This window comes from Nannospalax galili, unplaced genomic scaffold, assembly GCF_000622305.1.
Source record: "Nannospalax galili isolate Female #2095 unplaced genomic scaffold, S.galili_v1.0 scaffold749, whole genome shotgun sequence".
Taxonomy (NCBI): domain Eukaryota; kingdom Metazoa; phylum Chordata; class Mammalia; order Rodentia; family Spalacidae; genus Nannospalax; species Nannospalax galili.
Window position 1 is genome coordinate 252,665 of NW_008359885.1, and position 14,881 is coordinate 267,545.

The 14,881-nt window shown below is 42.2% G+C and overlaps 1 protein-coding gene across 4 annotated transcripts in view; it reads left to right on the forward strand.

The window, feature by feature from the left end:
- The first annotated feature begins 443 nt into the window (after positions 1 to 443).
- Positions 444 to 14,881, forward strand: part of Frs2 (fibroblast growth factor receptor substrate 2) — a 122,654-nt gene continuing 108,216 nt past the window's right edge. For all 4 annotated transcript variants that reach the window (XM_029558983.1, XM_008823699.3, XM_008823698.3 and 1 more), the window contains exon 1: positions 444 to 795. The gene's annotated coding sequence lies outside the window, so the exon portion shown is untranslated. The remainder of the gene's footprint in view (positions 796 to 14,881) is intronic.

Here is a 14,881-nt window from a genome sequence, read left to right on the forward strand (position 1 = left end):
ACATTTGTGGTTAGGGTTTGGTACCTGACCTATTTCCTTCTCTGCAGGGTGTAGAGAACTGCACCAATCTCGAGGAGTTTGAAAGTTATTAAGAGTTAATGCACTCGACGCGGTTAATTCAGTGCCCACCATGTAGTAAGCATTCAATAAATGTCAACTATCATTTTTTGTTTGTGTTTTTCTTTATTGAGACAGGATCTCCTTGTAGCTCCAGCTGTCCTGGAATTCACTATGTAGACCAGGCTGGCCTCGAACTCACAAAGATCCGTCTGCCTCTGCCTCCGAAGTGCTGGGATTAAAGGCGTAGGCCACCACACCCGGCCACCTATCACTATTTTTAAACCAGACACACTGGCGGACAGTCGGCCAGCCGAGTTCATGCACTGCTCTCGGCTAAACTAGATTCTCCCAGCCTGTTTTCTCATCTATAAAATTGGGTGGCTGGAGGGGAACAATCCTAGGGGCAGTTAACACAAGGGGTGCCAGCGGTAGCCCCGGGGAGCCGCGGGACCGCAAGGGTTAGCGAGGAGCCCGGGGGCGGGTCTGCGGGAGCCGGGCGCACAGGGCCCGCCCCTCCCGGGAGGCCCTGGCAGCGCCAGCCCGGGAGCAGTTCCGGTGCCAAAGCCCGGCCCACCCCGGCTCCCCCGGAAGTGCTTGTCTAAGGTTCGGGCCGGAGAGAGGCCTTGTAGGCACAGCGGCCGAGGCTCCGTCGGCTCCGAGTAGGGGCTCGCGTCCCCGTCAGCGTGCGGAGCTCCGAGGCCGCCGCCCCGCGCCCTCGCAGCGCCGGCGCACAGAGTGAGTGGCCCGGGAAGCGGAGCGGGCCTGCGTCGGGCGGGCGTCCCGGGGCCCTCGCTGTCCGCCGCGGGCTCAGCTGTCCGGGTCCGGGGAAGGGGGTCGTCGAGCGCTGCGGCGCGCACCCGACCCTGAAAAAAAAAACTCCGGAGCCGGGATGGGCTGAGCCGTCCGCGCCGCGACCCCCTCGCCTCTGCCCCCGCGAGCTCGCCCGGCGCCTTCACTGCTTGGTTGTCGGTGGGACCCGCCGCTGGGAGCCTGGACGGCCAGGCTTCGCTGGATCCCAGCGCCCGACTTCCGTCGCGTCGCCTCTGGGGTCCATCGCCCCTGCGGGCTCAGTCCTTAGTTGGGTCCCAGGGGTGTAGCCTCCGCCGTCCTGGGGTGGGGCGCTCCCTGTGGATGCTGGCGGTCCTGTTTGAGGCTTTTTCATCCAGAGCAGTTTCAGGGTCGCTTGGGTTCCATTGCACCGGCCTTGGAACTCGGTCTGGATGCGCATCGTCACTGAGGCACTCGTGTTCCTCGACTTGAAAGCTTGCTGATAACCGTTGTTGAAGTCGCTTTTTATTTTTTTAAGCAAAGATTTGAGGAAAATCGTAGTTCAGATAAATTTCCTTGGTTTCTTGCTGACGTAAAAAATGGTGCTGTTCGCTAGTCAGCCTCCTGAGTTTTGCGCTCGCCCTCAGTCACAGTTGTGTTCAGTCAGGATAGCGCACGAGTTGACTGAAAAGGACTGGAGAATGCTATCCTTTCTCCCCTAGTTTTGTTTACTTTTATATTCTGAACTGTCATTTCTTGAGCTTTTTTTTTTTTTTTAAAGAAAAATTGTCGTGTTTCTCCCGAAACGTCCTTTATACATTTACAGCTGTTGTTGCAATGCGGAGGTTCCCACAGCTGGGCAGAGGTATTTAAACTTATGAAGTGTTTGCCTCGGTTAAAGTGAGAATTTCACAGAGAAGAAAATCGTGTAGGTAGTTCCTTTAGTAAACAGGAGTTTAAGTGATAAACTACTAGTGAAAGGTTTGTAGGAAATAATGGAAGTTTCCCCCCCACACACATTTATTGATTTAAATAATTATAATCAGAAATTCATTTACTGCAAATGACCGGTGTTGTTACAGTGTAAAGCATACACAAGCCATCTTCATGAAAAAAATCAGTGGCACTATCTTAAATTTACAATATGCTTATATTAGGATTTATTACTGTCCTCTCTCTTCTCTCTTCTCTCTCTCTCTCTCTCTCTCTCTCTCTCTCTCTGTCATTCTTTCTCTTCCCACTCATGAGTTAAGGGGAATAGACTGAGGCGACAAGTTCCATGAATTGCCTATGCAAAGGAAAATTACCTCATTAAAATAAATTCTCTGTGTGTGTGTGGGTGGGCGAATGTGGAGGTCAGAAGTCCATGTTGGGTGTCTTCCTAGATCGCTCTCTACTTTCTTTGGGACAACATCTCGCGTTCAGCCTGGAGCTTGCAGTTTCAAGATAGGCTAGCAAGCCCCAGGGATCCTCCTCTGCCTGCACCGCCTCCAGATACATGTTGCAGCCCCTGGCTTTTACATGGGTGCTGGGAATTCAGTTCAGGTCCTCATGCTTACACAGCAAAGCACTCCACCTGCTGAGCCATCTCCCCAGCTGAAAATTTATTTCAGAGTTGTTGATATTAAACAGGTAAAAAGGGATTCTTCTTTGAAAGTTCCTGTGGAAAAAAAAATTGAGGGAAGCTGCACAATTTTTAGATTTAGATAGAAGCAGTAGCCTCTTGCATATTTAAAGTACTTAATTATTCAGAGCATATGATTGAAAAATAAGAGTGTCTGGAATGTGAGTCAAGTTAGATGTGGATATGGATCTATACTCTGGATATGATGTGTTTGGAAGGGAAATACTGCAGGAGTTATAAAAGCAGAAAAGGAAATTGGTGAAGATCAGATACCATCAAGCACTGTAAATTTTAATTTTATTGCACAAGCCAATTCAAATGATACTGAGCATTTTCTGTGCATCAGGCTCTATTAGGCAACTATGTAGGAACAAATAAAGACATAGCCATTATAACTTAGGGTTTATGTTTTGACGATAATCTTCTAAGGTGTGTCTGAGTCATGAAGAGTTGAATTGTGTTGTCTAGGAATACTAAAAATTCTTTGAATTGTGACTTAATTTGGAGGTAGGTGTTGAGTGCTTATGAAAAGTACTGTGTCAGGCATTTTAAGTCACAAAGCTGAAGTCTGGTCTTTAGGGATTTGACTCCAGTAGGGGATACAAGATATTTGTACCAATGTTTATGGTATAAATAAATACCTGGCTGTATATGGTGGCACACCTGGGGAGGCAAAGAAGGCAGAGAGGCAAGATGATGGGTAATCTGCCAGCCTGGGCTACATTTATAGACCCTTTTCAAAAAGACCCCCTTCAAAAGATCCCTTCTTCCAAAAAGAAAAAAGAAAAAAAAGTATATGTAAATACGTGACCACATAGATTTATCTAAAGTTTGGGGTTGTACGAAAGGGAAAAATGTTTTTTTAGCTTAAGTAATCATGGAAAGCAGTAGAGAGATGATAACATAAGGATAGATTAATGCTGTTATTTATTAGGCATTTATTTAAGTACGCTAGTTGCTCTATGTACATTTCCTTTTAAATTTTATTTTTATGTCTATGTATATGTGCACCATGTGTGTGCAGTGCTCTAGGAATGCTAGAAGAGGGCATCCCAATTCCCTGGAATTGGAGTTAATAGGCAGTAGTGAGCTGCCTAGTATGGGTGCTGGGACCTAATTCAGATCCTGTGTAAGAGCAAGTACTCTTCACCCCTGAGACATCTCTCCAGACCTGTGTACATTTTCTGTACTTCACAACAACATATAAGCATCTCTTTTTTTTTCTTTTATATTATATGTGTGTGTGTGTGTGTATGCAGGTAGGCAATTGTGAACTGCCATGTGGGTACTGGGAACTGAACCTGGGTCCTCTGTAAGAACAGCTAGTGCTCTTAACTGCTGAGCCATCTCTCTAGCCCCCCAGTCCTTTTTTAAAAACAAGGTCTCCTGTATATGAGGCTGGCCTGAGACTCACTTTGTAGTTGAGGATGACCTTGAACTTCTGATTCTCCTGTCTCTGCCTCCCCCAGTGCTGGGATTACTGACGTGTAGCACTGTGCCCTGATGTTAAACTGCCAGTCTTAAATTAGTTGGCTACAGAGGGCCAGACTTTACTAAAACAAAGATTTAGGAGTTAGGATTTGGTGGATAAAGAAGGCCTTTCAAATGAAGAGAATGACAAGTGAGGTGGGGGCGAAGGCTTGCTGTGTAGTGAAAAGTTAGTGGACCAGATGACCTGGAATGCAGGGTTCATTTGGAAATGAGGGATTTAGTTTGAAATTTAAATTGAGGCTAGATTGTGAAGTATGTTTATTAGATGCTGTAGGAGATCAACATTTGGGAAGTTATGGGGGCGTGTGTGTGTGTGTGTGTGTGTGTGTGTGTGTTTGCATGCACGCACACAGCGATAGTTTAGTGTGCAGAATGATTTTTTTTTTGTGGCTAGCTGACTGTCAGTATCCTACTGTAAATACTGAGCAGAGTAATGGCAGTGGGTTGAGAACAAAGACTCAACGGGACCTAGCAACTGATCCAGTAGGCAGTTGGGGGAGGGCTCGATAGGTAAGGACTGCATAGAAGAGGTGGAAAATGAGTTAGACTTTGTAAGTGTGGGTGATGTTGATGGTGGTACTTTAACTGGGAAAATGGGCAAGGAGTTGTGTAATTAAATCCGTTTTGGATATTTTGAGGGTTCCTTTTTTTTTTTTTTTTTTTTTCTGAGACAGGTTAGCCTCAAATTCACAATCCTCCTGTCTTAGTCTCTCAAGGAGCTGGGATTCCAAGTCTGTGCTACCAGGCCTGGCGTGCAGACTTCCTAATATACTTACGTACTGAAAATGCCCAGCAGCTTTGGAAATGTAGATTAGAAGTTCAAGAGAGAGGTCAGAGCTAGACATATATTAATACGGATGTGGGGGAAATACAAATAGATTATTCAGGGGCTAGAGAGATGGCTCAGTGATTAAGAACACTGGTTGTTCTTGCCGAAGATCTGGGTTTGAATCCCAGCACCCACATGGCAGCTAACAACTGTCTGTAACTCCAGTTCCAGGGGATCTGACAGCCTCTTCTGTTCTCTGAAGGCATTGCATGACACAGGTGCACTTACCTGCATGCAAGCAATACATGAATACACATTAAATAAAAATAATACATTAAAAAATAGATTATTCAGATAGATTTCTAGTTGAATCTGTGAAAGGAGTCGAGAGAGTATAGAGGGGAAAGAAGAAAACCAAAGTAATGACAAAACCAATCCTGTGTTTTTAATGACATCTGTTTAGAACAAAAAGAAAAACTAGCAAGTAGACTTTTATGTACTGGGTAAGACATCTGATAGTATGTGTATAGCTTCCTAGTGCTACAGATTCAGATGGAATAGAAAAATATCTGTTCATTAAAAATCCAATTGAGGGACTGGTGAGATGGCTTAGTGGGTAAAGTTACTTGCTGCCAGGCGTGACAATCTGAGTTCAATCCTTGGGACCCTCATGGAGGAAGGAGAGAAACAGCTCTGTAAGTTGTCCTTTGAGCTCCACATTTGAACTGTGGTAAGTCCCTGGCCCCTTCCCCCAATCTCTCTTTGTCTCTCTCACATACACAATAAATTAATTAATTAAATAAATAAATAAATGTAATTTTTTATTTTTTTTCTTTTTGAAGCAGGGTCTCCCTGTAGCTCCAGCTGTCCTGGAATTCACTATGTAGACCAGGCTGGCCTTGAACTCACAGAGATCCGCCTGCCTCTGCCTCCCAAGTGATGGACTACAGGCGTGCGCCACCACGCACGGCAGATAAATGTAATTTTAAAAAATGCAAGAGGTGTGGCGGCACATGCCCTTAATCTCAGAACTTGGGAGGTGAGATCTCTGTGAGTTTGAGGCCATACATAGCAAATTCCAGGCAAGCCAGGTCTACATAGTGAGACCCTGTCTTCTGGGGGACACGGGGAACTCAGCTGAAGCAGGCTGGGCATGTAGTTTAGTTAGTAGATAGAGATAGAGTGTTTACCTATCATACTTGGGGCCCTGGGTGCAGTGAATTAGATCCCCAGTACTTCATACAAGTAGGTGCTTGTAACTCCAGCACTCCAGAGGTAGAGGCAGGAGGATCAGAAATTCCAGGTCATCTTTAGCTACATAGTGAATTGAAGCCAGCCTGGGCTACATGAGACCCTGTCTTAAGAAAAAAAATCAAATTAAGAAATAAAATTTTCTTGACTTGGCTAGCAAGAAAGAATACTGTGCTGTCACTACTCTGCTTTTAGGGAAGTTGAAACTCAGACTCATTTGGTCCAGAATGTCAGACTGATTACCTTATAGCCCTATTTGGTTGTTTACTTTGGACATTTGTCTGGCAAGTGATACGTGAGGATTTGGAAGTAGATGTCTGATGTAGTGTTTCATTAATATTTTGTATGACTTCCGTTTTAGTATTAGGAACCTCTGAATATTCAAAGATATTACTTGTATCTCTTATAGTGACTCCTAATATTGTTAACATTGTCTTTTATAGAAAATGGTATTTGTATATTTTTCCCCCTCCAGGTTTCTTTTATAATTCCTTTGTATTTTTGTGATTTGGGGGGATCAAGCTTGGGCCTGGAGTATCTTAGGCAGGTGCAGTACCACTATGCTACATTTCCAGCCAATATAAGTACTTTTGATTAACATAGATGATTTTACTCTAATACTTTGATTATCATAGAGGGATAGAATAAGATATTCTTATCTCTCATAATAATATATGTGCATGAAAATTTTATTTTGGAAACTCAAGAACTATAAATCTGTAGAATTTTTAAAATATTTTATTTAGTATTTTTTTATGTGTATGAGTATATTGCTTGCGTGTATGTGAGTACACCTGTGTTGTGCAGTGCCACAGAGGTCAAAAGAAGGTGTTAGATTCCCCTGGAACTGGAGTTAAGGACAGTTCATAGCTGCCATGTGGGTGCTGAGACTCGAACCCGGGTCCTCTGCAAGAGCAGTCAGTTCTCTTATAACTACCGAGCCATCTCTCCAGCCCCCAAAATCTGTAGAACTTCATGTTATTTTCTTTTTATAAATTTAGGAGGAAATTATATAAAAGATCATACTAGTTTACAGAATGAGGATCAGTTTCCAACTTCTTAAAGACAAGTTTATTATTTTTAGTCTGAGTTACTGTGGAAGTATTTATTTCCTTCTTGAGAATGAATACATTCCCCTTGTTTTTCAGGGGTATGTTTTTCACTCTCACAGGCACTTGGGAATGTTTAAAGGGTCCCGCTAAGTGGAGACAGAGTGCATGTGTCTCTCTGTGTGTGTATGCACATTTTATCCAGGCTTAGTTTCAGTGAGCTTGGTATTAATGAAGCAAAGGTCAAGAGTTCCATTTAGCTTTAGTCTGAGTGATGGCCAGGGATACACCTCTCACTCTGACCAGCTGTCTTGGAAATTCCTCCATTGTCATTGGTCACAAAAGTGACCAGGGAGTGGACCTTTATGTCACTGGAAAAGTTTATAGGAAACTTAGGTTGATGCTTAGGAATTCAGACTCTGAAATACACAGATCTGAGTTAAAAATTCTTAATCTGTGACTTTGGGAGAGTCCCTAAAACTCCGAGCAGCCACTCCTCATTGGAGAGGTTTGTATTTGGTTTGAGCATGTCCTCTTGTTGCTTTCCTTTTCTGAGGGGTCCTAGCTGCTCAGACTCCAGTTCTCAAATGCTGGACTTCATAGTACTGCCAGTCTCTGACAAGGCTTTCACTTGTCTGTGTGAAATGAGAATGTAGCTAAATTTGAGGGGTTTTGTTATTGCTGTGGTTTCTTTTTTGAAACACTGTCTCCCGGTAGCCCCAGCTGGCCTGGAACTTGCTATGTAGATCAACCTAGGCTGGCCTAGATCTCCGAGAGATCTACCTACTTCTTCCTTTGCTGGGATTAAAGGCGTGTACCACCACTCCTGGGATAGTTAACTTTTTATAAAGCTAAGTCCATTGAATTTAAAAGATAATCTTTTTTTCTAAAATTAATTTACCAATTTTGATGGAAACATATTAGTTCTCTGATGAAATAATACTGATGGTATAGGTTTGTGTGTGTGTGTGTCTCTGTCTGTGTGTGTGTGTGTCTGTGTCTGTGTCAGAGATAGGGTCTCACTATTTACAACTGTCTGGCCTAGAACTCCCTATACCTATAACCAGCCTGTTCTGGAACTCAGATATCTACCTGCCCCTGTCTCCCATTTGCTGAGATTAAGGACCTGTACCTTCATGCCTGGTCCCGAAGGTATATTTTTTTATTTGTTTTGTTTTTCAGGTATCCTCTCTTGAGTAGCAGAGGCAGGCCTTGAATTCTCAATATAGCCAAGATAGGCCTAACACTTCTAAGCCTCTTGCATCAGCCTCTCAATTGCTGGGATTACAGAAATGAGCCACCATGCCTGGCAGTATTTTATTTTATTTTTTATGTTCTTGGCAGAGTAAAAGTTTGCAACCCTGTGTTGGTGTGCTGGTCTCTACACCCTTTATTTTTATTTTTATTAAAAAAATTTTTTTTACTTAAAATTTTTTTAAAATTTTATGTGTATGCATGTATTGCCTGTGTGTAGGTAAGTGCACCCGTGTCATGCAATGCCTTCGGAGGACAGAAGAGGCTGTTGGATCCCCTGGAACTGGAGTTACAGACAGTTGTTAGTTGCCATGTGGGTGCTGGGATTCGAACCCGGGCCTTCTGCAAGTACAGCCAATGTTCTTAATCACTGAGCCATCTCTCCAGCCCCTCTATACCCTTTTTAAAGAGTATGGTTCTATGAAATCTGAAAATCATGGCTTAGACAGTACTTGAGGTATTGGGGGAAGAATATTCATGTACTGTATGTATGCATATTCAAGTTAGATTCAGGGCACTTTCTGCTCTTCACTCTCAGAACTGCTTGAGGATTTTCACTACTATGGAACTTAATTCTGTCTTTCCACAGTTAGTACTTAACAGCACGCTTCAAGGAACAGTGCAGACTATTTTCAGTTGAGTATTTGTTTAGGGCTGTATTTCTCAGCTGGAGCCCCAGGAGAAAACTGTTGAACTAAGGGGATGGGAGCTCTGTGTTGGGGTGCTGCTTTATTCCATTAAGATAAATGACTTGCCTTTGACATAGTGAAATAGCAGGAATTGACTTTCCTTTCTCTTTATGAAGGAAAGATAGTTGAAGCTAGTCAGAAAGCCTTTTTTGTTTAGTATAGCAGGTAAACCTTGAACAAATACTAGTATTCAAAATACTTTCTAGAGAAGTGGACTAGTGCAGCCCTATGCATAATGGGTTATGTAAGCAGAACCACACAAGTCCTGAGGACACAACCAATTGTTAACATAAATGCTTGTTAAAATCGCATCAGTTGTCTGGATGAGAAGCTTATTGACTCCCTGATTCACTTAGAGTCGGGAAGGGGCTCGGGAATTTAAGGCACAAACCTGGTTTAGGCTACTGAATTAAGATTGAACAGTTTCCTTTGAGTGTTTTAGCTTGGGTAATTTAAAAAGTTGGGTTATGGGGGCTGGAGAGATGGCTCAGTGTTAAGAGCACTGGCTGCTCTTGCAGAGGACCTGAGTTAGGCCCCCATAGCTCTAGCCATACATAGCTCCAGTTCCAGGGGATCTGACACCCTCTTCTGACCTCTGTGGGCATTGCATGACATGGCTGCACTTATACATATGTAGGCAATACACTCAATAAATAAAATATTTTCAGAAAGTTGTGTTATCTGTAGACATACTTGAATTTTTTTGGGGGGGTGTTGGTCTTTTTGACACAGGGTCTCCCTGTAGACCCAGCTGGCCTGAACTCACTATGTAGACCAGGCTGGCCTTGAACTCATAGAAATCCGCCTGCCTCTGCTGGGATTGAAGGTGTGGGTCACCACACCAGGCTGAAATACTTGAATTTGCATTTGAATGCCTACAACGAAAAGTTAAAACAGCCTGAGCACTCTGAACCATCTTCTTCCCCTTCTTCCCCTTTCTTTTTTTAGCCAGTGTAGGGTAGTGATCAAACTCAGGGTCTTGTACATGCTAGGCAAGCATTCGACCACTGAGTTATATTCCCAGGTCTTATAGTTTTTTTTTAATTAATGTATATTTAGTGTATAAAATTAATCTCATATTTTTATACATGTATGTAGTACACTTTCAGCATATTCTACACCTTGCATTGCCTTCTCTTGTCCTTCTGTCCCTTCCCACTGGTCCCCCTTCCTCTTTACAAATGTTCTTGCTACTTTCATCTTTTTCTTTTAAAATGTGATTTCTGCGTATTAGAGAAAACTTACTTATTTGTCTTTCTGAGTCTGGCTTGTTTTGCTACATAATCTTACTTTGATTTTCCTGCAAATGACTAAATTTCATTCTGAATAAAACTCTGTATCTGGAACTGGAGAGGTGGCTCAGCTGTTAAGAGCACTCACAGCTCTTGCACAGGACCCAGATGTGGTTCCCAGAACTCACGCAGCAGTTAACAACCATCTCATGCCCCCTTTTGGCCTCTGTGGGTTTGCACACATGTGGTGCACTTACATACATGTAGGCAGAACACTAATACACGTAAAGTGAGAAAAACCTCTGTACCTCATTTTGTTTACTCATTAGTCTGTTAGTAGATACTTTGACTCGCTATAATTTGGCTAGCTTCAAGCTCACTGTGTAACCTAGCTGGTCTTGTACTAGTGATCCTCTTACCTCTGTCTCTGATTTGGGAATTGTATTTGAATTTCATTAGATCTTTTCTCTTTTTTTGGTGTTTTGAGACAGGGTCTCATGTAGCCCAGGTTGACCTTGAACTCACTATGTAACTGAGGATGACAAGCTTCTGATCCTCTTGCTCTTAAGTGCTGGAATTATATAGGCACTCAGTTTATTGTGTCCTCTTAACCTGTGTGTTGTATTCTGAATAATTACTGTCCTTTCATGAAGAAATCAGCTATCAGCTAGTCCGTTTTCAGGTCTTTTTTTTTTTTTTTTTGGAACCAGTTTTATTGAATTAATTTTTTTCCTAATTTATGTTTACTGTAGTACCATTGTTTTTCCCCAGTGCTGGGATTTGAGCCTAGTACCTTACACATACATACCAGGCAAGGGCTCTCTTCTAGTGGCCTACACCCCCAGGCTATTTTTTCAAAAATTGTAGTAAAAAAATAATGTACCATAAAATTTGCCTTAAATTTTTTTTTTTTTTTTTTTTGGTCTTTTTTGAGACGGTCTCACTGTAGCCCTAGCTGGCCTGAAACCTGCTATGTAGACCAGGCTGGCCTTGAACTCACAGAGATCCACCTGCCTCTGCCTCCTGAGTGCTGGGATCAAAGGTGTGTGCCACCACTTCCAGCTGGCTGCCTTAAAATTTTTTATTTGTGTGTGTGTGTGTGTGTGTGTGTGTGTGTGTGTGCATGGCTGTGCTCATGCATGTGCCATGATGCAGGTGTGGCAGTCAGAGGACAGCTTCTGGCTGTTGGTCCTCTCCTTCCACCATATGGGTCCTGGGGATTAAACTCAGGTTATCAGGTTCAGCAGCAAGTGCCTTAACCTGCTGAGCCATCTCTTCTGGTCCAGAATTTGCTGTTTTAAAGCCAGTAATGCTTTTAACTGTAGTACTCTGGAGATGGATGCAGGAAGATAAAAAATTCAAGGTCATCTTTAGCTACAGTATTGTGCTCAAGGCTAGTTTAGGTTGCATGAGATCTTGTCTCACAAAACAACATGAAATACATCAACAAAAAAGAAAAGCTATGTATAGTAACAAAAATAACATACTAATATTTATTTATTTATTTATTTATTTATTTATTTATTTATTTGACAGGGTCCTACTATATGGTCCTGGCTGGTCTGGTATTCACAGTGTAGCCATACCTGACCTCAAACTTGTGGCAATCTTCCTGCCTCAGTCTCTTGAGTGCAGAGATTCAGGTTCACCATGCTCAGCTTAGTAATAATATATCTTAATTTGTATAATGCATTTTCATATTTTGTGGTTGTATTTTATATATTTGTGATGGTTTTTTGAGGTGGGGTTCTTGCTATGTTGCTCAGGCTAACCTGGAACCCCTTGGTCTTCCAGCTTTAACCACTTGAATGCTGGGATTATACGCATGGACCACCACCATTCCTGCCTCATGTTACTTAATCAACCTGATTACCCTTCCTTCCTTCCTTCCTTCCTTCCTTCCTTCCTTCCTTCCATCCTTCCTTCCTTCCTTCCTTCCTTCCTTCCTCCCTCCCTCCCTCCCTCCCTCCCTACCTCTCTCTTTCTTTCTTCTTTCATGTTCAAGTTCTTCTGTGCTAAAGTATCAAACCCATGACCTTGCACAGACTAGACAGGTATTCTACCCCCTGAGCTATGTTCCCAGTTCTTCATTTACTTTATTTATCCAAGTTGGCCAGGAACTTGTGGCAATCCTTCTGCCTCAGTTTCCAAGTGCTGTAATTATCTGCATGAGCCACCATATCTGATTTTCATGATTTTATTTTAATCTTCATGGCAGTGGTATCTGTTTTACCATTTTAGAAATTAAGACTTAGAGACACAGCTGATAAGAGATAGCAGTGGAATTCGAATCCTGGTATGTGTAAGATTCTTTGTGCTGGCAACAGTTGCTTTTTAAATTGCTATTAATGTTTATATTGCTTCTATTTATGAGCAAATAACATACCCATGCTTGCTTGCTGCGATAGATTACCAAAAAGGAATTCTCGTGTAATGAACATAGATGCAAAAATTCTCAACAAAATACTTAAAAACTGCATACAGACACATATCAAAAACGTCATCCACCATGATCAAGTCAGCTTTATTTCAGAGATGCAGGGATGATTCAATATACATAAGCCAATAAATGCCGTCAATCATATAAATGGTGTGCTGTATAGCTTTAGTGTCAACTTGACACACCTGGGTTGAGGGAGCCTCAATTTGGGAATTTCCTCTATTGGACTGGCCTGTGGCCATGTCTGAGGGCATCTTCTTGATGAGTAATGTGGGAGGGCTCAGCCACTGTGGGTGGTGCCACCCCCGGGCAGGTGGGCCTGTGTTGCAAAAGAAAGCAGGCTGAGCAGGGGCCAAGGGAGCAAGCCAGTAAGCAGTGTTCCTCCATGGCCTGTGCTCCAGCTCCTGCCTCCAGGTTCCTGCCTTGAGTTCCTACCTTGGGCTCCTGGATGAACTGTGACCCGGGATACGTAAGCTAAATAAACCCTTTCCTCCCCAAGTTGGTAGTGGTCAGAGTATTTTGTCACAGCAATGAAGAACAAACTAGGACAAATGGACACAGATAAAAATCACATGGTCATCTCAATAGATGCAGAAAAGGCTTTTGACAAAATTCAGCATGTGTTCATGATAAAAGTCCTAAAGGGAATTGGACTGGAGGAAACATACCTCAACATAATTAAAGCTATATACAACAAACCCACAGCCAACATCATTCTAAATGAAGGAAAACTGGAAGCATTCCCATTAAAATCAGGAACCAGACAAGGCTGTCCACTGTCTCCACTCCTTTCTAAATATAGTGCTTGAAACTCTTGCTAGAGCAATAAGAAAAGAGAAGGAAATTAAAGGAGTATTAATTGGAAAAGAAGTCAAATTATCCCTATTTGCAGATAATGATAATATACCTAAGAGATCTAAAAATTCCACCAGAAAACTCCTAGAAATGATTGACACTTTCAGTAAAGTGGCAGGTGAAAAAATTATCTACAAAATTAGTAGCCTTTCTATATAGCAATACCAATTAATCAGAGAAAGAGTACATGGAAACACTCCCTTTCACAATAGCCTCAAAAAATAAAATATCTTGGAATAAACCTGACCAAAGACATTAAAGATCTCTATGATAAAAAATTTAAATCTTTAAAGAAAGAGATTGAGGAAGACATCAGAAGATGGAAAGACCTCTCATGCTCATGAATTGGAAGAATTAATATTGTGAAAATGACCATCCTAGCTGGGCGTGGTGTCATGCACGCCTTTAATCCCAGCATTGGGGAGGCAGAGACAGGTGCATCGCTTGTGAGTTCCAGGCCAGCTGGGGCTACAGAGAGACCCTGTCTAAAAAAAGACCAAAAAAAAAAAAAAAAAAAGCAAGAAAGAAAATGACCATCCTACCGAAAGCAATATATAGATTCAATGCAATCTCAATCAAAATCCCCTTGACATTCTTCATAGAATTAGAAAAAAAAAATCCTAAAGTTCATATGGAATCACAAAAGATGTAATTATATTTTATATATTATGTTTACATGTGAATGTAGATACTATGTATGCTTATATATTAGACATAGTTGTTTACTCTTGTTGAGAGTGGAAGGTTTATATGGAAGGCGTTTCTGCTGTTTTGTGTAACTTTAGTTCTTTTCAAGTTTTTATATAGTAAAGAAAAATCTAAAAGCATCAAGTGGAGGCAGATTTTCTGGTATCAGTTCCATCCTTTTTGTATTTGTTAAGCCCTTAAGATTTGGATAATCAGAGCAGTTGGCTTAATTATTAATATCAGGGTGTAGTGCTAGTTAGTGTATTCTTTTGACCTAGTGAATTACTAGAAGCTGAGCCCTAACCAGATTCATCTCTTTTCTTTCTTAGGACTTCTTCCTTCTCTGTAGCCCAGGCAGATCTTGATGTTATGATCCTCTGAGTAGCTGGGATTATAGGCCTGTGCTACCAGGTTGGCTCCTCTCCCTCTCATTCTGAGTTAGTGCTGTAGGGACTTGGGCAGTGAACAGGTTAGACCATGAATTCTTTTATCAACTGATGCAGTAAGTAGTTCTTGAGAGGCTACTACGTATCAGGACGCATGCTAGACATTAGATATAAACTAATAAATTAAAATGTGATTTTTCCCACACCTGTAGTCCCAGCACTTGGGAGGCAGAGGCAGGTGGATCTCTGTGAGTTCAAGGCCAGCCTGGTCTACATAGTGAGTTCCAGGACAGCTGGGGCTACAGGGAGACCTTGCTTCAAAAAGA